The sequence below is a fragment of the Mesocricetus auratus genome, unplaced genomic scaffold (genome assembly GCF_017639785.1).
Source record: "Mesocricetus auratus isolate SY011 unplaced genomic scaffold, BCM_Maur_2.0 Super-Scaffold_100011, whole genome shotgun sequence".
Classification (NCBI taxonomy): domain Eukaryota; kingdom Metazoa; phylum Chordata; class Mammalia; order Rodentia; family Cricetidae; genus Mesocricetus; species Mesocricetus auratus.
Window position 1 is genome coordinate 32566396 of NW_024429195.1, and position 23739 is coordinate 32590134.

Sequence of the window (23739 nt, forward strand, 5' to 3'; positions counted from 1 at the left end):
GAAAGTGACACAAAATCTATAATGTAGAAGATAAGCTTACAACTTGCCTGTTAACGTTTTTTATAGTGACAGTTGTATAACTTTTAAAAACTAAGATGTAAATGTGTCCTTTCAGGTCTGCTTCCTACACAAATGTGTTTATGGTACAATGCTTGGAAGAAGGAAAGAAAGGAAGAAGAAAGAAAGAAAGAAAGAAAGAAAGAAAGAAAGAAAGAAAGAAAGAAAGGAATTCTGAGGTAGCTGTGCAGTCCCTATCTTGGAGCTAACAGGCACAAACTGAAAAGTGCGCTTTCCCACTCCTGAAGAGATGCTCTGAGCCATCCACATGATAGCCATGAAGAAAGATGTCCAGAGGCATTCAGATCCTTTCTCTGCAGCCATTCTTTGTTAGGAAAACCAACATTTTAGCTTCTATCAAAATTATTCACAAAAGCGATGGAGAGATGGTTCAGTGGTTCAAGTGCTTGTGGTATAAATGAACAGATTTAAGTCTGAATTCCCAGAACCCACATACAGTGGGATAAAGCAAAACACATCTAGACCCAGTACACCTATGGTAAGATGGTGGCAGAGATAGGGGAATCTTCAGAAGCAGATCTGGACAACTGGCCTTGTGTTCACAGTGTTTCAAACAAATTAGAAGGTGAATACCAAAGCCCAACGTGGTCTTATGACCTCCACATACATGCCATAGTGTGTATACAAACACATATATCACACACAGAAGAGAGAGAGAGAGAGAGAGAGAGAGAGAGAGAGAGAGAGAGATTTGGTAGAGATTGTTCACTACAATTCAAACACACAAAATAAAGCCAGTTATCCCCTTAGCCAATCTTGTCATCAAGGATATGAGAGTAAGAATGGGAAAATGGAGATAAAGGGAACATACAAAAGTAATTTAGTAAAGAGAAAGAGAAAAGGGGAAGTAAGGATAAATAAGAGAAGAGAAAGAGAGGGGAATGGAGACAAGCTGTATACTATAGAATACAGTAAACTTATTGAACATCCTGGTTCTGTTCAAGGTCACTTGGTTGGCCCTTGTTTGTGAGCTAGTCATCCACCATTGTATAGCTGAACAGTAGCCCGACTCACACTTCTCTTTGTCACCGGCTCTTACTCCCGGCTGTATTTTACCCATAACCTGCTCACCATATGTGTACATATTTGGGCTTTTGTTGCCACTAATTGCTTCTTTTTTGACAATACCATCTACATGTGCATAGTATATGGCCGTTTTTTATCACTGTAAGCCTATTAATGCCCAGACTTACGGTTCCCCAAGGAATTAAAATTAACCAGCTCTCTAAACATTGTTCATGAGTTGAAAAACTCCTGTACTTCAGAATCTCACTTCAGTTGTTTTTAATTGGTTTGCAATATTTTATCCTTTGGAGTTTGCCCTTAACTATGCAAAATATATATTAAAAATGTATGTTAGAGATGTGAAAAGTAACAGAAAAATTAAGACTTTTTCTAGACAATGATAACATTTATGTCTGACTTCAAGAGTTTGGTAGACTCTAGACTATATTGGCTTTCCAAAGGTGCCATTGTCATTGGGGGTTTTTAACCTGTAAACAAATGTTCTCATCAAATGTGATCTACTAACAGACAACACAGGCCTCCACTAATGGAAATCTCCTTTGGTGAATTCCTCTTTTAAGGCTGAAGAAACCTACCATCCTAATTCATTTTCAGAATTTGTCACATAATATCACTGTTTACTTCTAAGATATGTAAAGGGACTTCATGTAAGGCTCTGCTGTTGAAGTATGGTCACTTCGTACAGCTCATAAAACAAATCACTGACAAAAGGCCGCTAAACCCCAAAGTACCATTTACTGCTAATGACAAATGCACATGTACATGGCATGCCTGTGCATGTACACATGCAGACACAGGCATGGTCACACATATACATACAAACAGACACCCTTCCATATACATATGTCTCCAAAAAGAATGTAATACATAACTTTAAACGAATAATTTTTAGGAATAAAAATTCAAAGCAGTATTTGCTATACCTCAAAAACTAATATGAGAGGTTCTAGGGATAAATGACAACTCACCCAGGTAAAAAGTAGGAAGCATACGTTCCCTGGTTTCTGTGACCAGGACTAATGAAACAAACAAACAAATAAACACTTTCTTGAGAGAAAATAAACAATATGATACCAAGAAAGTATATTACTGATTGGACAGAGCTTATGTAAGTCTCCATTTTCCTAGGTCTTATAATAAAATACCTTATATAATAATACCTTCTCTCCCTCCTAGGTCTTATAATAAAAGCATTATTCCATTTTTAAAAAGCCATTCCATCAAACTGTTTGTTGTAGATGTGGTAGCAGGTCCCTGTAATCCTAGTACTCAGGTAGCTGAGGCAGGAGAATTATGTATTTAAAGTCAGCCTTGGCCATATATATATACATTAGGCAATGGTAAAACCTTGGGAATGATACCAAACAAAGAAACTACATGTCAAGTAAATTACTCTGTCAGTTACAATAGAAGTCATGAAAAAGGCTTTGTTTTCAATTTCTGTTTGTTAAATAAATGAAGACATAATTGGAGAAATAGGAACACATTCTGACATCTGGATGGAGAGAAATTCAGGCTCAGACTGACGGTGAATGCACTTCCGGGCACACTCCGCAATCTGTAACTGTTCCTGCATCAAGTGGAACAGAAGGCCATGACAGTCTCTCTAGAGTGAGCATGCTGTGGATATCTCAACTGGCAGTACCCAACAACTGTAACTACTCCATCACATTTTTCTATGTTCTGTCTGCTCTTCCTTGTGAATGAGTGAAATCCATTTTTGTAGTGGTACACAGTTACTAAACATGAATCCCAAGGCTGGAACCTTTGAGTCTACACACGTGAGCACTGGGATATTCTCGTGTGCTCAGGCAGACTTTGCTTTCATCAATGTGCAGTCTTTCCCTTGACCTTTGACCTTTCATTTGGCACTGTCCTGTCATTTCTCTTGGTTTCGCAGATTTTAACTTCTTACTTGTGCTCTCCACTAGGACCTTTCACTTGACCTGTGATCTGCCAAATTTTGAAAATCACATTCATGTAATTGAGGAAGGAATAAACAAAACATGCATTAAGCCCTTACTCTGTTAAAGCCTGAGTAGACAGAATATAGAACCACAAGATTTCACTATGCAACAACGTGACAGCTACTAAAAGGAGATGTGAAGAGCAGAAACTTGTGAGAGTTGATTAGGATATGTCAAATTATCCTAAGATTCAGGGTAAGTCCTATGAGAATAGTTCTGTGGTCTGATTGCATTAAAAATGTAACAAGTCTAGCTAAAAATGGAACATCTTTAATGCATCTGATGCTGAAATTTATTATCTTGTCATTGAATATGACAGTCAGGGACTTTGCCTAAATAGGTTCCAACTGACAGTCCAGATAAACACCGTGTGATCACTAAAGACTGCAATGTAAAATTGTGTCTCAGTGTGGTCTTACCTTCACCCCTCCCCCACTCCCTACAGAGACCCTATATTATCTTCATGACACTGGTCACCATGTGCATTACTTTTTCATTGTTGTTGTGTAATTTGTCTGTGTCCAATAGGATGGAGATGTCATAAGGCCAAGGAGTCTGTCTACTACGTTCTGTTCCTATCATCCTAAAGAGCTTCTACCATCTACCCACTAGTAGAGGGAAGAACATTTTGAAAAAAAAAAAAGAACTTTCCAGACTGTAACAGCAAATATTGAAGTTCAATCTGAATGTGTAAGATGACTATAGCAGACAATTTAAAGTTGTAATTGTAGATTGGCATTTTAAAAAAGTTCTTTGTCCCTTAAAATTTATCCTGGAGTTTGTTTGCTTGTTTGTTTGTTTTTTGTTTTCTGACGCTTAACTTTCTTAACTTGGTTTTTCTCACTATTATTTTCCTCCAACACTAACAACATCCTCAAAAAATCTCTTAAATTCATAAAGGTTGATAGCATCTGCAAATGCCAGATATGATGGACACTGAGTTCAGATGTAAGTTAGATTTCTTCCCAGTATAGTCATGTTTCTCTTAGTACAGACTCATATGTTAGGAAGCTAGGGTCACAAGGCTATAAAAAAATTCAGTGAAACATGAGAAAAGGCATGGAAAGCTACTACCTTAAATTGACCACAGCAATTTTATACTTATACAAAGTCACACTGAAATTATTGCACACTTCAAATAAATGTAAGAAAAACTCAAATAGGAACCAAACAACAAATAACCTTAAATGCATCCATGAACAAAGTAGTTATTAAACAACCTGGAAATATATCTTTGTCAATTACCCTGTGGATTCTGTTCTAAAAGTTGGATTAAGACACAATGTTGAGTGTGAAAACTACATCTGGTCAAGAAGCTCCTTTCATCTAAATAAGACCTTCTATAGAATTTGGCTACAGATATTTCCGTTTAAATGTTAATGGCGGTACAATGACATCTAAGATTATCTATAACTATTATTCAATAATATATTTAATAAAAATTATAAACTGTCATGCTGAAACTTAACATGATTGAGTCTATAAAGTTTTAGTGTCAATAAATACCAAGAATAACTTGTACTTATTTTAATCTACCTAATGCATTACATTTTCATCACAAGTTTTGTAGCAAGGATCTATAATAAAAGATGAATACTATATATTTTTAAATAATGTTTGTCCTTTATAAACTCCAAAATTCTAAAAGAAGTGTTACATATGAGTTTTTGTGAAAGTGAAAAATAAAGTAAAATTTAAAACCAACATTTTCTGACTTCCCCAAGCTCAGTTAGGTAAGTGGTTGAAAGTTGGGCTGAAGTTTGAAGGTTTTTTCTCGTTTAATCCAAGGCAATTCATTTTTCCTTAATGGTAATCAAAACAGTCAGACATGGTACACATCATTTGGTTGGAGGAGAATTATGTCTGTGGTTTATTTAAATAACGTAATACCAATAAGGAAAACTTTAAAGAATATTAGAGCATTTGAAATATATAGAGAAATAAAAATGACAGCACAAAAATATAAAAGAAAATTAAGTACAGGAATTATTTTGTAGATACCACTGATGTATTGGACATACTAACAATATAACACGCAAGGAATAAAATATGATTAATAAGCTTCAAAGAGGAATAGCTTGAAAAGGTCCCATGGTGGAAAAATAGTAACTATTTAGGAATATATATTCATATGTTGTAAGCAAGATTTTAATAGGAAGTTCTGGAAATTCAGGTAAAAATAGTTTGGAAACTTAAAGAGATATTTACATTTTTTGTATTCTAGAGTAAATTAATGAAGTAATTCTTTCTGGGTTGTACCTATATTAATCTATTAATACACTATAAGAAATCATTTTTATGAAAGGTTAAAAATCAGAATGACCAGCTATATCTTTAAACTACTAGGAAATTAATAACAAATAGTTATAGATCCTGTAAGAATATTTACAAATTTGGGGAAGAAATAGGACAGAGTATCTATTTGTGTTGATATAACAAAACCCAGACTTACAACTAAAAAAGGCATGGTTTTCTGGCTTTACTTATGTTTTAGGTAGAAGCTTTTACAGCACGAATTCAACTACTGAAGTTCATTTCCTGCCTTTAATTCTAAATGAGCAATTTGCTGATAATTTCCTGCCTACATTTTCATAAAGTAGAAAGAACAGGACTGGCTAAGCTTAATGTTTCAGTGACCAAATAAACTCCAGCCAGCAGAGCTAAGGAAGTGAGGCAGCTATCTGGAAACTCGTCTCATGATTAGAAAATCTCTAAAAACGATTTACTTCTCCAAACACTTGAAAATATTCTGAAGGAAGGCCTTAATGATGACTTCTTTGACCCTCAAACAAGCAGAATACCATGGCTTTGTCTCAATGGGCCCAGAGCAATTAAAGCCAAGGGGTATGAATCCACTGAACTGTGCACCATTCTAAGACAGATGAGGGAGAAATAGCCCCAAGCTTGGTTTTAACTGGTCCCCAACTTGTACCCTACATCCCTTTCTCTTTTTTTGCCTGAATAAGAAGTTTGCTTCATTTGAACTGTTTATAGATCAGACCTATATATCCATGTGTATCAGCCCTTCAGAGTTAAAATTAAAGTAGAACATCACTAAAAAGCACCCATCTGAAATCTAAATTGGGCTGTCAATTAAAGATGAAGAATGACTTGTTATTATTGCCTTAATGTGAAGCACCCTCTTTGTCCCATTGAGATGCAATCATTTTCCATCCGAAATCCATTACAGCATCTGCAGAAGGCTTAGGAAGTTTACACTTGCCAAGGCTCACAAGAGGGCCTGAACATAAAGTCCACCATCTGTGGAGACAACTAAACAAACCTCAACCAGGGCGTGTAGCACTGTACACTGCCAGGTGCCAGTCAGAGGTACAAGAAGAGTTAGATACAAATTACAAAGGGAGGTTTTTCATAGGAAGATTTAAGGGCTACAGATGAGCCCCAAATCCCCCATTTTATTATCTACTGTACACTTAACTAATGTTTTCTCCTGTGAGAAAGGCTTAAACAGTAAGCACAAATAGCACAATGAAATTGTAATACTTGCTCTGTGTGGACCTGGATTATTTCAGCCACCAGCAATGTGAGTAGCTGCAGGTGTTGCACTAAATAAAGTAATATAAAGTGTCTAAATTGCAACGGTAGAAGTACTGTTTCAAGCCCCCTGTCTGCTTTTTATTAACAGTCAGATTCCTTACTATCAGCAGCCACAACTGCCTCTCTACCCTGTTATTCAGCAACAATATTTTGATAGGCAAAGATCTATTAAAAATCACTGTTGATATTTTGTGACCATAGTCATTTCAGACTTGAATAAGCATTCAATCTTCTCACAGAAGGGGAGAACGTAACTTGTGATTCAGGAAAAGAGGAAGCCAGGGGTTACAGAGGTGCAGAGGCCACGGAGAATGAAACAGACCCCTCCATCAAGTCGAAAACTTGGCAGCCTAACTAGAAACAGACCAACCCTAAATCTTAAGGTTCATGAGCTCTTAGTAACATAATTAACTGAAATAAAACTAATATTCCCGTGTTGAGTTTCACCTTAACAGACATCAGCAGCTCCAAGGAACCACACCAGGGACTGGAAGAAGCCGGAATGAGAAAGTACATGGCTTATTTAGGGAATGTGTCTTAAGGTAGGAGGAAACATTCTCTAACACAACCACAAAGTTTCTGAAGCGGAGAAAAGCTGTATATACACAGAGAGCTGTCACGTTTACCTCCTCCTAGCAAACAGCAAGCTTTGGAGGGAAGGTGTGGGTCACTCATTGGAAATTTCAGACAGAGGAGAACTCAAGATGTCCAGTGCATCTGTTCTTAAGAAAGGAAACCATAATATCCAGGGGAAAAAATGTCGAACAGGAAATGTCTGACCAATGTTGCATCACAAGATATCAAAAGAATTTCACTTTGGCTCATTCACTGTATCAAGTCAGGACATTCTTGATTTTTTATAGTCACTGAGCTCCTACAAAATGAACTAAGAAAAAAAATTAGTGATATCAAAATGTTTCTAAAAGTTTCCAATGTCTGAAATAGAGAGGGGGAAAAAAACCCTTCTCTTAGGAAGAAATGCAGTGTTAGTTCTGAGGGACTAGATAAACAACATCAGTATCTGCGGATAGCATTCAGGAAATTCCATTTATCTGATGAGCTGTTGGCGACCTAAGTAGTACTTCATCCTCCACCCCACCCCCATTGTGCCCACAGGCTTCTCTTACAGGAATTTTTTATGCTGTTTTGCAGCAGACAGTGTTTTTAGAAGTAAAGAGGAGACTAAAAAGGATTTCTTCTTTCCCTTTAAATTGATGTACTTCATCCCAGGATGTCCACAAATTCAGTCCTAACTGGCCTGGGGCCATCAGCCCTGGTTTCTTTTCTTTCTCTTTCTTTCTTTTCTTTTCTTTTCTTTTTTCTTTTTCTTTCTTTCTTTCTTTCTTTTTTTTTTTTTGAACAAGCTTTTCTTTTAACACTTAACACCAGGGATGATTTAACAGAAAGTGTCTCAAGTCTGAGCTACAGCCCCCTTAGACTCTACCCAAACAAAGGTACTAATGTGTGGTCAGTTTCTTGGCAGCCCCACACTCCTCTGATAACGTCCCTGCTTGGTATTCTCCAAGGAGTCGGCTGCTGGAAGCTGCTCGAACCTCATCCCTTGCTGCTCCGGGTGCGGGCGATGCTCCGACTGCGCGGCGCCAACCACAACATGCTACCCACCGTGAGAGAGCAGGACGCGGGCTGCTCTAGTCAGGACTTATCGTCTATCATACTGATTGACGAAACCAAGAGTGAGCAGAAAAAATAAACACGAACAGAGGCTGCAGTGTATGAGCCCCGTCAGCTGGGAGTTTTAGTATTTGGCCTTGGCGATCGCACTCTCCTGGTAGGTTATCTTTCCCTTGTGCTATCATTTATCATAACTTTGAGGGCCGGGGGGGGGCACAAACAGTGGACTTTTTTCTATTGGTTGCATTCACTAGACAGCTTTCTTTTTAATCCTCCACCCCTTCGCACCCTCCCCCTTCCCCCACATAGTAATCCCACCCTTTTAGATGCTCCCTGAAGAACAAGGGTGAAATGAAATCGAAACATGGTTCTTCCCTTCCACTCGTGCTCCACATAGATCATTGCAAGTAATTAACCCTTGTTAGTCCATCAAATCTAGAATGCAAATGCACATGTCAGTTTACGTCAGTCGAGCGAGCACAGTAATAAATCTACACCCCTAACAACCAGGCCCAGCAAGCGTCCTGGATGTTGTTCAGTCACTTGGATAGCTGGTATCTTCCTTCTTAAGTGAAGGCACTTGACTTTTTCAGGCACAAACCATGCTTCGTAGTGGCCTTGACAGCCACTATAAAGTACCCCCCAAGTGTGAGTAACAAAGATGATTTGTATGTGGCTCACAGTCCTCCAGGGTTCTAATAGCTTTCTCATTCCAGCCCAGAAACATAGAACACAGGGCAGCTGCTTAAAGCTGATACAAGCATTTCTTCTCTCAGCAGGCTATTCTTGCATAACCATTTATTTTGCCGAGTTTTAAAGTGCCTGAAGGATTTAATTATGTACATAGACAACCCTTATAAACTCTATTCTAGGGTTTTTATTGACTTTTGTGCTGGGCAGCTCTTAGGCATTTCAATTAAGTGTTTTTATAAGAAAAACTACAATATTGTAAAAAAAATTCTTTATAGATATTCCCAAGCAGGTTTGGTCTCTCATCTGATTGAATAAACCATTTAATTGACAAAAAAGTTATAGGTTAATTTGAGGTTTGGTTTTTTTATTTGGGGGGTTATTTTGGGAAAATAGAGGGTTAAATACCACACAGGTATGGGAAAATGGACCTACCAATACCAGTGGAATGAATGTAGAAAGCATGACAAGATTACTTTGAAAAATACTTGAAACAAGGCTACCTGTTACATCGAGTCTAAACTCAGGAGAGCAAAGACCCAATTGTGAGATTTTGCATGTCCTACTTAACAAGTGTAGGATAATATATTGCCAAATTCATTTGGAGCACCGTCTGACAGACCTACTCCTCCAAAGTCTGCAGGAGACCCCAAAGCCGCCTTTGTCTGCAGTCTTCAATTGCAGGGCTCAAGTATTTACAAGAGTTCTGCAAACCTGCCTTCATTATGATGTGGGATATTTCAGTCCCAGCAGGTGGCCAACAGGAGACCAGACCTGCCCGTGAAATATGTAATACTTTTTCATATACTTTAACCAGAACTGTGCCCTCCGCAACTCTCCCAACTGTTAATTTCCCTTTCTCCACTTCATCTCCTCAGCAAGTCATGAGCTTGCATTAAAATCTACCTAAAACATTTCACCCACAGGCAATGTAATTCTGAAACAAGCAACCAACATTTCACAGCTCTGGATAATAGATTAATTTGAACCTAATGTTGCTGTCGTTTACTGCCCCAAATGTTCTGGTGTAGACATAGCCTTGGGGCATGGTGCTACGGCATGCACCACTGTGGGAGCCGGAGCTACAGTTGGCTTAACATCTGTGCATCACATTTGCCATGCGCCTCATTATCCTGCACCCCACTGTGCCTACCTGTCCCCCTCAGCTTCTTAGCCACAGGCGATCAAAAATTTTCCCCGCCAACTAAGAATCTTTGTTCTCCTTCTCACTTACTAAATTTTTGTAAGACCTCTGCACCCAAGCCCTGGGGATTCAGACCACGTGAATGGCCCAGGCCCTTTAAATTCTTAGTCCTCCATTAAGGAAAGGAAAATTAGAGAAACATTGAGTTTCTGACGTGCCATTGCAGAAGCAGGACCATTGGGAGAGCTCTGCATCTGAACTTGGGTGCTGAATAAAGCATGGCAGTGCTGGTTTCGACTTGAATGAGTTTGGTTAGCTTCAGTTATCTACAAATGATGAAAGAGATTCTTCCCATGCCAGAGTGGAGAAGAGAACATGCAATCCAGTCATGGAAAAATAGGCTTGTTACATCAAAAGTTAAATAAGATATCTTTAACTGTATAGAGGCAGCATTACAGACTTTGCTGCCACATAGAGTATATGGACAGACAGACAGATGTAATACGCCCCCCACACACAGATAATTAAAAACCGAGCCTTAAAAATAGGTGTAGAGAAAATAGACTAAACACCTGCTTAAATCTGAGCCTTGTTTAAGCAATGCAAGAAAAGTTTTCTATTGGAAGGATTTTCAGCAACAATTTAATAAGAGAAAGAATAAAGGTTAGGTCCCTTAAAATAAGTTAAGTATACAAAAACAGTAATGTATTATTGATATTATAAAACATAGGCACTAGAAATAACATTAGCCATAGTCAAACATGTAAAAACCAAATAATGGTTACACTAGCATTAAGTGGGGGGATGTCAACCTCCTTGATACTCTAAGAAACAAAGTAAGATTCTCAAAGGAGCTAGTTTTGAAAGGGTCAAAGCTATGATTGTCTGTATATTATATTTGAAATGCTGGATTTAAGTGGATTGTTTAGTGTCCTTCAATTTACCTCATTGTATGATGAAGGAGTATTTTGGTGTAGAGAAAGAACTCAGTTTTCAACCATCCTTTCCATAGAGCTAATAATAAAAAAAAATAAATAAAATCAGGTTCAAATAATTCCTCCAAACCGCGATTCAGATGCTCAATCCCTGGAAGAGAACAAAACTGAAATCTTCAGAGAATTTTTCTCAGGTTTCCTCCATGTAAAAGCACAGTCCAGTCCAGAAACTGGATTGGATTTCCATACTTCACACATAATCCTCACCATCTATGCAGTGCAGAGCTTTGAGTCTTGCACGTTTCATTATATGCTTGAATTCATTTACCCTATATGGAATTTGTTACCTTTACAATAAAAAAGTCTCTATTCATTATTGAGAGTGGACAGACGGAACATGTTCAACTTAAGCCATCAATAAGAAGAGAGGGGGACTTAGAATCCATGTGGCATAGTCTCCTCCATCTGGAGTTCCCTGCTTGTCTGCCAAGACTTTTTTTCCAAATAAAAGTCAACGTTTCTCTTTGGAGTAAATGGAACATTCTCTCAGATATTGACCCTGATTCTGATTTATACATAACAAGCAAGAATGCAATTAAACTATGATATTTTTTAGGCTAATCCATCTCTGAAGAAAAAGTTTTGAGGCTAATTTGGAAAAAAAATTAGAGCTACTCTTTTTCTTAAAAGTGTCGTCAGATAAACAAAACAGTTCAGTCCTTGCTTTGATAGATCATGAAGGCAATTGGGTTAGCTATTTTATCCTCTCAGAAAAATATTGAAAATTCTGCAATGCAAAATTGGAACATAAACTGGCTGGTGGTTTAAAGTGGGAGACTATGCTTCCCAAACTCTAAAATGCAGCAGATGATGTCAGATACCTGTAAGGATGATGCTGTATCCACAGTTCCTTCCCAAACTGTAGCTGCTAAACCAGCTTACTAAGATGTGGTCCACAAGTTTGTGATCGACTAAATGCTTTCCTATCTCCACAAAGTAATTAAACACTCTCAACTCTGCATGGAAGCTTGGTGTGTACTTTCCATGCATTTGCATCTCCTCTTGAGCCTTTACTCCTTACTCGGTTGTTCTTTCCATTAAATGCCTCATTATGTAAAGTCACTGAGGCAGTTCTTTGGTTTTTATTGGGCTTGCTTCAGGCCCTATGATAATGTGAGAGGGCACACAGCCCTTCCTCTTGGAGTGATCAACTACTAAAATAGATCCTAGCTGGGAATAGGAATCCTCTAGCTAGTTCTTCTAGGACAGACAAAGTACTTCAATGAAATAGTGGAATGTATTTTAAATTCACTTCTCGAAATTATGTCTGAAATTATAGCAATATAAACAGTGCATGTGAATATTTATTAAACAATTACTAGTCTTGATTATAAATAACTTTTTTAAAACCTAGAATCCCACTAACCTACATTCAGTCTGAATCTTTGAACACCACGATCACATCTACACAAAAAAATACTTTTATCCAAATTGCATTGTTAAAATGTGGTAGAAGGTAAAGCATGGACCCCAGTTAATAAACTGCCTACAGAGCATGTGCCAGAGACTTTGGTAAAGTCTCTAGCATAGCACAAACTGGGCATGGTGGCCCCTGTGCACAATCCCAGCCCTCAGGAGGTGTAAGGGCAGGAAGATGAGAAGTATAAGTTCAAAACCAAGAAAAATATGGTAAAATTGGCTTGGACTGGGTCCTACGTCAATACAATATGAGTTGAGTAACTTTTGCCAAACTACTCAATTTCCTCAACTCTGAAAACAAAATTATCATACTGCATAACCCATACACTCCTTCTTTAGATTAAATAAGATAATGTGTTTAAGAGTTAGGATAATAATTGGTACCATGTAAAATGCATTAGCTATTTTTTACATAAGCATTTGAAAATTAAACCATATCATATTAACGTTATCTGTGGAAATCAACCCAAAGCAATTCGTCTGAATCTCAAGGGATAATTATAATTTGTAGCCTGAAGTGACAAACCATTGGTGAAGTCATTAGGGTTCAGCAATCAGGGTGGCTCCAGTCTTCTGGTCATTTAAGTAGGTCTTCCCAAGGGAAAAGTCTAGTTTGGTGATTGATTTGCATACAGTCAGTGCTTTATTATCAATCAAAACAAAAAACTTCCCAATCAGTTTTCATTGTATAAATTCTTAGAGTAACATTGCACACCTGGCATACATAATCTGTTCTAGGATGTACTTCTGGACATTGTTTGGTAATAAATTTGACTTCCCCAAATAAATATGATTATATCTCAACCATCACCACCTTAGAGCTGATATTTATTTGGTGATTAGACATCCAAAATGATAACCTAATATAAGACCAATTAGGTAGATCATGGATTCAATTTACTAGTGTCCTAAATGACGAAATACCAAATGAGGTAGCAGTGGTTCACAAGCACGAAGAAAGGCCATGGAGCAAGGACACATGCAGCAAGTGACTTTTGAGCTGAGGAGAGAAGCTTCTGAAGGGACACTGGCCAAGCTATGAAGTCTACAGAAGTTTATTATACAAGTACTGCCTAATCAATACAAGGAAGTCTCTATTTATTTGGCCCATATATAAGTAGAGGCCCAGGCTTCTCTCTCTCTCTCTCTCTCTCTCTCTCTCTCTCTCTCTCTCTCTCTCTCTCTCTCTCTCTCTCTCTCTCTCTCTCACACACACACATAAAGGCCTTCCTTCTCTTTATTCATGTCTCAAAGACAACAAAATGGAGATTCGTTAGGCTAGGAATTAAAATCCTTCTGTTTACCTAACACTTATGATTCAAGTAGGTCTTCCCAATGAATGAATGAATGAATGAATGAATGAGTAGGGGAAAAAAACCCCACTACCAAGTCAGTGAATAACTACTTACAGAAAATGGGGGAGAAGTCCAACAAGGTAGCCCAACAGATCAATATAATTTCTATGTGAATCTTATGACTGGACTCTTATACCCAGAAGCCATGGCAGAAGGAGAGAACCCACTCCCGAAAGTTTAACTCTGAGGTCTACATGCATGCCATGAAACACACATATACATACTATGTACATACACATACTCACACTCTACAAACACACACACACACACACAAATAGTAATGAATAAAATAGAAATCTATTTTTTTTAATGGAGAGAAAAATTGCCCTGACACAAAACCACGCTGACCTCCTACATTCTGGTACATCTATTATCACTATTTAGCATCATTGATAGGAAAAGTGTGCCTGCAGAACTCTCTACAGGAAATACCAGATAACTAGGCAATTCCAGGACTCCTGGACTATCTTGAAGAAGTCGATCAACAAAACATGAAAATACTGTTTGTCCAAGATCTGTCAATCTACCTTGCCCCCTGCCTAGTGCAGAGGCATGGCTACTCTAATTCAGACCAGTAGTGTCTTTCCTACTTCTGGGACTTACAAAGTGTTACTGAGATTTGCATACCTATTCTAATAAGGTTATAAGCTTTTAAAAACTTCAGTCCCTAAAGATCCTTTGTTAAATGGAGTCATGTGGTCATAAAATGTGATAGAATCTAGACTCTAAGGATATGGGATTATGGAACAGTTGATATGCAAAATCATCTGGGCACAATGGCTTAGAATACATTTTGAAGGCCAAATGTGAACCCCAGTATGCTACAGCAACATTGTGGGCAGTTGGAGTCCTATCACTCATCCATAGTACCAAGAGTCAGGAGATGCTTCTCGGGGGTTCCTGCTAATGAAAGAATCATGAATTAGGATAAGCCAACCAACTTAAATCTCACACCCTGCCTTCCCATAACATATACAGCTGAGTTTGCAAAGCCTGGTTCAAGAATTATTTTTAAAATCCAAGAAAGTATCATGAGCCAACATCTCACTTTTCATTGACTTAGGTTCTGCATATGATTAAGCACAAACTTGCAAAGAATTACTCACAGAACCAACGCAGTGGAACCCTTCTCAAACTCGCAGGAGCCAGGAATATTAGGAAGGGAAGTCAGGGCTGGAGACCTGAAGCCCACTCCCTTGGGCCAGTGCATGCTGGGAGGGGAAATGAGCTACAGAGCAGACAATTTTCAGCATCACTGGTTTTACTTTCTTTACCAGGCCTCATGAAAACACACTGACAAAACAAAGGACACAAAATTAATGACCCATGCATTTTGTCAATTGACTCTTAGTAGCAGTGGCTAGTTCACCTTCATTTTTTTGTTCGCATTGAACATGTAGCCCAAGGCATTGGTTGAGGTTCACTTAAGAATTCTTCAGAGGGAGGCTTCACTTGCTTTTCATTAATTTGTTAACTGTACCTTCCTTCTCCTTTCTACTAAGGAGCCCGTATGCCAAATGCAGACCTTTATGCAAAATTTTACAAAACAAAAGGCATATGTTTGACCAACCAGCCTCCCCCTCCCTTTTCTTTGCCTCTTAAGTAACCATTTCCAAACCTCAAATACTAAGGTATGTACATCATATTTTTCTAGCATTTAAAATATACTTAAATGTGGATTTCTCAAAAACTGGTGTCAATTCTCAGCTGAGGGATACGTAGCAATGCAGCTAATTACTTTTCTGAATAATCATTTACGATTTATTCCTTGGTTTTTGACCAGGATTTCTGATTGCATTCAATCTGAGTATGTATGAAATGTGGCCAACTGAATAAAATTGAAGGTTTGACAAGAAATATGAATTTTAAAAGTTATAAAACTAACTTTGTATGATGTATCTATTCAAAGATTGCACCTCATTTAAAATGTTAATTTTTTGTAATGCAATTTTACTTTCTAGTCCATAATGGACAGTGTGACAATAGAGTAACTTTGTTCTGCCGCCCAGTAGCCACAAAGAAAGTTTGTCTTCATAAATGTCTCTTTGGGTAAATAAGCTGAAACATAGAAGAGTTTTCAGAAAACCCTTAACCAGTGAGTACAAAGGCACCAGTGGTGGACCTGAATCTTCTTTATCAAATTCAGAGCTAGAATATGATGATGAAGTAACAGTTGCTTTCAAGCCTGAATGGAAGCTAGTCATCTGAACATTTGTATCCACAGAAAGGGGCCCCCCGAGGGTCTTAAGTGGGAAGCAGTTTGCCATGAGGACGTTTGGTAGGCGTTAGTAAAGAGAAGGATGCCATGAAGCAAACATACCATTCCTTCCTACCACTCCTCCATTATAAACTATGATAGCAATGTTGGGGTGCTGTAACTTCACAACAGTTGGATCTATCAGTATTTCCATTACAGACTCTTGATTTTGAAACTTTACTTTAGGAAGAGGGTTGACAAGGTAGTCTTAGCCAGGGAGTTTATCAAATTGAACAAATCTTTGTTTGGGTATCTCTCAGTTCTGTGTGCCAAGGTCTGTTCCCAGACAGGCAAGCCAAGCTGCCAATGACTACAAGTCCAAAGAGTTCTTTTTTTTTCTCTTTTTAAGTTTTCTCCACAAGAGCCTCACTCATTCCTGTTTCAGAAGTTGCCAGAGCCCTGCTCATATCCTGTGTAGCCCAGTGGGAGAGAAGCCACATCATATGAGACCCTGTCGGACACATAAATGGAATCCTAGCCAAGTGTCTCAAGCATAAAGTGTAGACGGCACCACAGAGGGTCTTGGAACTTGGAACTCTTGACTATATATATCCAAAATCAGACACAACTTCTGACTGCCTAGAAAACCAAGTGGCACTCACTCACCAAAACTTCATTCAACTATGGCACATGTGTACACTTCAGGGAAATTCTCATTACTTGGAACATGAACTTGCTGCTTCTTTGTCTTCAGTGAAATAGAGTGAATAAAATACAACTTAAACTCATATCTACTGTTTATTTCATATCTGCCCTATAGCTTTTATAGCTTTTAGACACACATTTACTTTGTATAGATTGTAATGTGAGAGATGTACATAAAGTTGCCCTTGATCAAAACTAGACACAAAGTAATTCTAAACAAATATAAAATTATCCACTTATAAAATACAATTAATTTAAGAGAGATAGCTCTAGGAAAGATGGGGTAGGAAGTTATTTTTTAAAAAGTCTGTTAAAATACTTCCACCCATACCCACAAAAATCTTTGCTTATTGTCTTTGAAAACTATAGATCAACTGGACAGAAAATTTTTACAAATTGAGTTTGAAATTCTGAGAAGAGAAATAATAAGTGCAAGACGAAAGTATGATCACAGTAAGAGTACACGTGTTAGGTATCAGAAGGCAACAGAGACAAGGTGTCCGATGGCGTAGGAAATGGACAGTTAGGGACAGTTAGAGTGTCCAGTGAATTGGTTCAAGGGGTAAAATGTTTGACACTTAAGCTCAATGACATCAGTTTGATTCTCCAGAATTCATGACAGAAGAAAATTAACTATGGAAAGTTGTCCTCTGACTTCCACATAGGCACCAGGGCCTGTGTGTGAATGCACAAAAGCACTCAAGAGAATGCGTGCATGCATATGTGTGTGTGTGTGCATGCGTGTGCGCACACACACTATTATGTGTTAAATAATAATGATTAAAACCATCAATTTTAAAGAAGGGAAGAGACTTGTAAGATATGCCCAAGCACATATTAACACAAAATGGTATACTGACATACACCAACATATTAAAGTAATTTAAATATTTAAACGTTTTAGTAAAATGCATTTGCTTAAATGTTTATAATGCTATAAACATTTAACTTATTAACATAATACTTATTGATTTTCTTCATTAGTAAAAGTCCCCCCACTCAGAAATTTTATCAAAACAAAGCTGTTGACAAAGTGCCGAGCTCTATGCTTACTAAGCTAGCTGGCTCGCAGCATCCTTAGAAGATTCAGGTACCACACAGCAAACTCAGGTACCATCCATGGTCGAAGAAAAGCCTCATCAAAGATTTTTGTAGTCATCAGACTAGCAGATGTCTAATGCCAGGTATGGTTTGCATTTGTTCAGTGTCTTAATCTAGTCTCAAACTTTGGATTTGACTAAACTAAAACCACATTTTGCCAAATACTTTCCTCTTAATTTCTAAGCCCATGTGTATTTTAAGTGAAATTTAATCCATATGTTTCTTATTCTTTTATACTTAACTCATCAAATATTTTTCTGTAAGAGCCATTTGACATTCAAAAGCTTGGTCTCTCTCTCCCTCTCTGTATCTCCCTTTCTACCCGTCTTTCTTTCTCTCTCTCCCCTTCAACTGGAGACATTTCCCGCTTAAGAAAATAACTAGAAGTTCTTAGTTTCTCCTCCTTCAAAATAGGAAGCTGCTTTCTGCCAAGGACCACTGAATGGGAATGTGAACAGCGTGTGTTAATCCAATGCCAAAAGTACTGAATTTGATTGGAAATTATAACCACACAAGAGTACTTACTCTCCTAAAGTGATTTTCTGAATGTGTTTGTACCTAGAAAATGACGGATGTGTTTTGAATTGAATACAATGAGCCTAGCGAAAGCTACTAGCAATAGGAGCAAAGTGCTCTCCTTCAGCATTTAACACAAGTGATCCAGAGCAGATCCACCATTGCTTATTCCCCCTAAGTCACTGGATCTGATTTTCTAAACATCATTTGGAATGTACACCAATAAAAACATATTATCAGGAGCTTAGAATTACATGTCTTATGGAGATTTTGTATGTATTTACACAACACATATTCATTCATACTTTCTAATTTGTTATGAGATACATTAATACACACTTCCTAGCATTTTCTGATTTTGTGTATTTCTAGAATACTTTTCTGGGAGGAAAATATGAACAATGAACTCTTGACATGAATTAACAAATTGAATGTCAACACATAAAGCCAACATAAGCTAAATGAATCCTTAGAACAATGAAATAATCTACTCTACTCACTTCTGTTGTTCTTTGTACATCAATTCTATCTAACTATTTAGGCTTGAGATAGGTACTCAGTCTGTTCTTACTTGATTATACTGGGTTTATTCCAGTGATAAAAATTATTAGTCATATTATGATTATCTAGAAAAATAATGACATAGCAATTCTTATAAAATAAGGCTTTCTTGTCACTGTCACTTGCATTGGTTTTTCCTCATAAAGTCACTTAGTGCATCTTTCAATCATCTTAGGCTCTCTGTCTCATCATGGCCAATGGCATACAACTCTTAAAGCATAATGTTTCAGAGGAGGGGATAAAACATTATAGCTAAGATGTGTAATCAACCAAAAGTTGTTGTGGAGAAGCAAATGGAAGGCTGACATGTATTGTTCAAGGCCTTGCGAGCATATGTAAGTTACTTTCAGGAAAGTTAGACATCAGTTAATATTACAGATTTGACCCCCAACCAGGGAACTGAGTTTGGTTCTGTCTGGCTTCATTGTCTGAGAATCTCAAGCCAAAAGATGTCCCAATAGTCCTTTCTATTCTAAGTAGCCAACACTAACTCAATCACTTAACAAAGAGATAACTGCATCTTCCCAAGGAGAGTTTCTGCCATCTGAAATCTTCCCTTCCCATGGTTCTGCAACCTCAACAACTGACTAACTCACAGGAGAAGACTCTCTTTTGAATAATTTTTATGTTAAGAAAACACATCAGATAATAATTTCTTCTATGGTTGTTAGTGTGTTCATGTGCATGCTTGCCTCTGTGGAGGACACAAGATAATCTCTGGTATTGATTCTCAGGAACTGTCCATCTTGATTTTTGAGACAAGATCTCTGACTGGCCATAAACTTTCTAAGTGTTATAAGCTGGCAGGCCAGAGATCCCGGTTCAACCTGTCTCCACCTCCCCAGGACTGGGATTTGAAGCACACACCCTGTGCTTCAAGGTTTTGTTTGTTTGTTTGTTTGTTTGGGATTTCTGTTGTTGTTGTTGTTGTGGTTTTGTTTTCACATGTGGTCTGGAGGCTCAAATACAGGTCATCATGTTTGCAAAGCCACCACTTTATTCGCTCAGTACTTCCATATTCCAGAGTTCTCATGTCAAGCAATTAACATTGTGTACAACAAATTCTGTTCTTAATAAAATTATACTACTGTTCTCAGATAACTCCTAATCCATACCATGTGAGAAAAGAGAGAGATCTTTTTTAACCAGTTGTCAAAAAAGAAAACAAGGTCAGATGGGAAAGATTCCAGAAGACCTGAATTGCTTTAGGGGAATACAAAATGCCAGAAGTGGTCAGGAAAAGAACTAGGGAAAGGATGACACAGGCATAAGGTCAGAGGAAGATCTAGAAGTGACCTTGGAGTACATCTGCCCAGTCAAGAGTAGAGGAAGGGCCCAGGATGACCTCTTCTCACAAGACACATACAGTGCTAATTCCAGACCATGGAGCCAGGCCACAGTTTCCAGAATATTCCAAAGATCCAGAATTTGACTCAAGAACAGGATGTATCTTAGTCTTTTATACCTAGATAATTCACCCAGCATAGGACAGTTTCTCCTCAACTCACTTACAGCCTCTGCAGCCAAGAGAGAAGCCCATCTGAGATGGGACAAGAAAAGAAGGCTGGCAATCATGAAGTATCCATGACACACAACAGGGAAACTAAGTATTACTCTAAATTGGAGGCTTGACTACCATTCCTAGACTTATAAAAATCCATTAACCAATCAGAAAACAAGGGAATAGACACTTTGTGTCCTATCTGTACCATCTTGCCTTTTCTGAACACTTACAGAGACCTTCCTTCCCATCCCATAGTGGCAAACCGGGAATGCAGATTCTTGACAAAACCAAAATGTGGGGGCAAGATTAGTCTCATTGGTCATCCTCTTTTATTTTTGTTTCCTCCCAAGAAAACTAAGCTAAGAAGCATGGACTGCTTTGATAGAATTATGAAACGACAGGAGAAGTTCAAATAATCTGCTCTTAATTCACTATGACAGCACAGATTTTATTAGTCAAATTCATTACAGTCATCCAATGTTTGCATCAAAACGTTGCACTGTTATGACAACCATTTGAAAGTACTGACTCCTGTATTGTGGCATAGACATGATAAACCCCCAGTTCCAGAAGACATCCAGCTGGGAAGACCTCTTCAGCTGCCAAAATGATGTTTCATCATTCCCACATTGGGCTGAGTACCTCAGCCATAGACTCATCACTAATTTGATCTCACTTTTTAAAGAATTGGTTATTATTTGTTTCCCTGAAGTGAGACTGAAATTTTTACCTCCAAGGAATTTGTAAGTAGTTTCACTGGATAGGGGAAATGCCTTATGTTCATAGTAAGTCTTTGCTTTCTCAATGAGTTGATGTTATGAAAAAATTTAGATGGTTGTAAAAAATTAATCCAAAGATATTTAACTTATTTTAAATACCTATTCTCTGATTTTTCCCCTTGAGTTGTCAGAAAAATCTTCAAAAATTACTTAGCTTCAACTAGTTTCAAATCAAACCAATATAAATAATGGGTAGAATTACTAACCTGCAGGGAATGTCATCCTAAATTTCCTGCCACTGACTGTGTAACCATAAGCATGACTGGTGTATTTACTGGAGGCAGTATATACTGGATAATGTTCCTCAAAACCTCGTGCAACTAATGCAATATGATAACCACTTGGGTGCTACTGTGACGTAAAGGATCTATTGCAATTTTACCCAATTCAAACAAGAAAAAAGTTTCAAAAAGCAGTAGGACCTCAACAGCCCTGCGTGCTAAACAAATATGCTGCCTGTTCTACTGAGGTTATGTATAAGTTATCCTGAAGTAAGAATAGCTCTACAACATACACATTCTTCCAGAATCATGACATGATCTGTTCTTTTACCACTTTCTTCCATGGGTCTTGCTGCCATGGAAACCATGCCTGTCACTCAGAGAATGTAAGAACAAAATAAGCAAATCTGAACACTGGATTTCCACCTGAACATAGACGGAACAAGCCACAAAAATGACAGTCGTCTCCCCAGGAGATGCTGGGTGTTGGACTCAAAGGGTTTTGACTTGAACTTGCAGATATGTTTAGCTATCAGCAGATGAAGATTCCATACACAGGACAGTCAGATGGCTCAGTGGGTAAAATTACTGGCTGTGCAAGCCTGACAGCTTCCGTCTGATCCCAGACCCACTGGTAAAAAGCCAGCTGCAGTAGAGGCAGTGTACACTTGCAGCCCAGCACAGCTGTGCAAGGTGGTAAGGTGGTAAGTGCCCACAGAAAAACAAGCAGGAAGGTGGTGGATCAGATATCCTAGAGTAGAAATAATGAGAGAGAGAGACAGAGGGGGATGGGAGAAGGAGAGAGGGAGGGAGAGAGAGAGAGAGGGAGAGAGAGACAGAGAGAGAGAGAGAGGGAGAGAGAGGGAGAGAGAGAGACAGAGAGACAGAGATACAACACACACACACACACACACACCGAGACAGAGACAGAGAGAGAGGGAGACGGAGAGAGAGGGAGAGGGAGAGACAGAGAGACGGAGAGAGAGGGAGAGGGAGAGAGAGACAGAGAGACAGAGATACAACGCACACACACACACAGACAGAGACAGAGAGAGACACAGAGAGAGGGAGAGATCATGCCTGGTAGAAGGAGAAAAGCAACTCCTGAAAAATGTCCTCTCGCCTCCACAAGTGTACTGTGGCAAGGAGGATCTCTCTCTCTCTCTCTCTCTCTCTCTGTCTCTGTCTCTGTCTCTCTCTCTCTCTCTCTCTCTCTCTCTCTCTCTCTCTCTCTCTCTCTCTCTCTCTCTCTCTCCCCTCTGCCACTCTATATTTGGTTGGTCCAGTTCTATATTTATGTCAGTGTGACAGTCCATTCTGTATAATGAAGCTAGTCAACTATTCAGTCTTCATATTTTTATCCAACGCCTCATTGAAGAAAATCTCAAAGTTGTGGGTAGAACAATGATCATGAAACTGAAGCCAAGATCTGCCACTTTCCAGCATCCTGGTCCTGTGAAGCAGACCTAGAACCATTTTCTGATTTTCAAGAAGTCAGGGTATGGATTCTCTGGAAAAGAAAGTCCTTGTGTTGCAAAGCTGAAGCTGAGCAAACATGAGCAGCCCTGTGGCACACTGCCAGGGAAACAGCCAGGGCAAAGATCATAACCAAAGAAAATGACTCACATGTGGGCCAAAATGGGAACTCAATTTTTAAAAATTATTACAGTTAGTCTTTAAAATAGAATTAGTATGATACTCATGAAGAAGGAAGAAGAGGAAGAGAAGGAACAAATAGACTGGGCAATATACCTGCCTTTCCTAATGTTATCATATACATTATTAACACTAAAGAGTGTCAAAACATTTTAAGAAATTGGTCATCCCTTTTCAATTTGTGAGTAATGTTTGGGAATGGGATGAAAAATAATAATGGACTCTAGGGAATATTTAAGAATGAGGTAATTTGCATGTTTCTTCCAGAAAACATTGAGTGTATCCTTCTCTTCTGCCAGGATAATTTTAAATTGTTGGAATCAAAATTGAAAATCTCTGCAAAGGTTTGTCAGTCTGTTGGGTCAGCTCTATATTTATGTCAGTATGACAGTTCATTCTGTACAATGAAGCTAGTCAACTATTCAGTCTTCATATTTTTATCCAACGCCTCATTGAAGAAAATCTCAAAGTTGTGGGTAGACCAATATTTTAGACTTTTAAATTCTAATTCTTTCAATGTTATAGCCATAGTAACTCAACCAAGGAGTAATGAAACAGTCACTTCTCTGGAGAAATCTTGAATGACTCTATTTAATCCCTCTGCCCCTTCTGTCATATAATATTTTGGCTTTTCT

General features: G+C 38.2%; 1 protein-coding gene and 1 long non-coding RNA gene across 8 annotated transcripts in view; one reads left to right on the forward strand and one right to left on the reverse strand.

The window, feature by feature from the left end:
* Mecom (MDS1 and EVI1 complex locus) overlaps positions 1 to 23739 on the reverse strand; it is a 544013-nt gene that overhangs the window by 133617 nt on the left and 386657 nt on the right. The gene's annotated exons all lie outside the window — the stretch shown is intronic.
* LOC121143223 lies at positions 7959 to 16849 on the forward strand. Its single transcript, XR_005880413.1, has 2 exons — positions 7959 to 8418; positions 16471 to 16849. It is a non-coding gene; the product is annotated as an uncharacterized LOC121143223 (long non-coding RNA).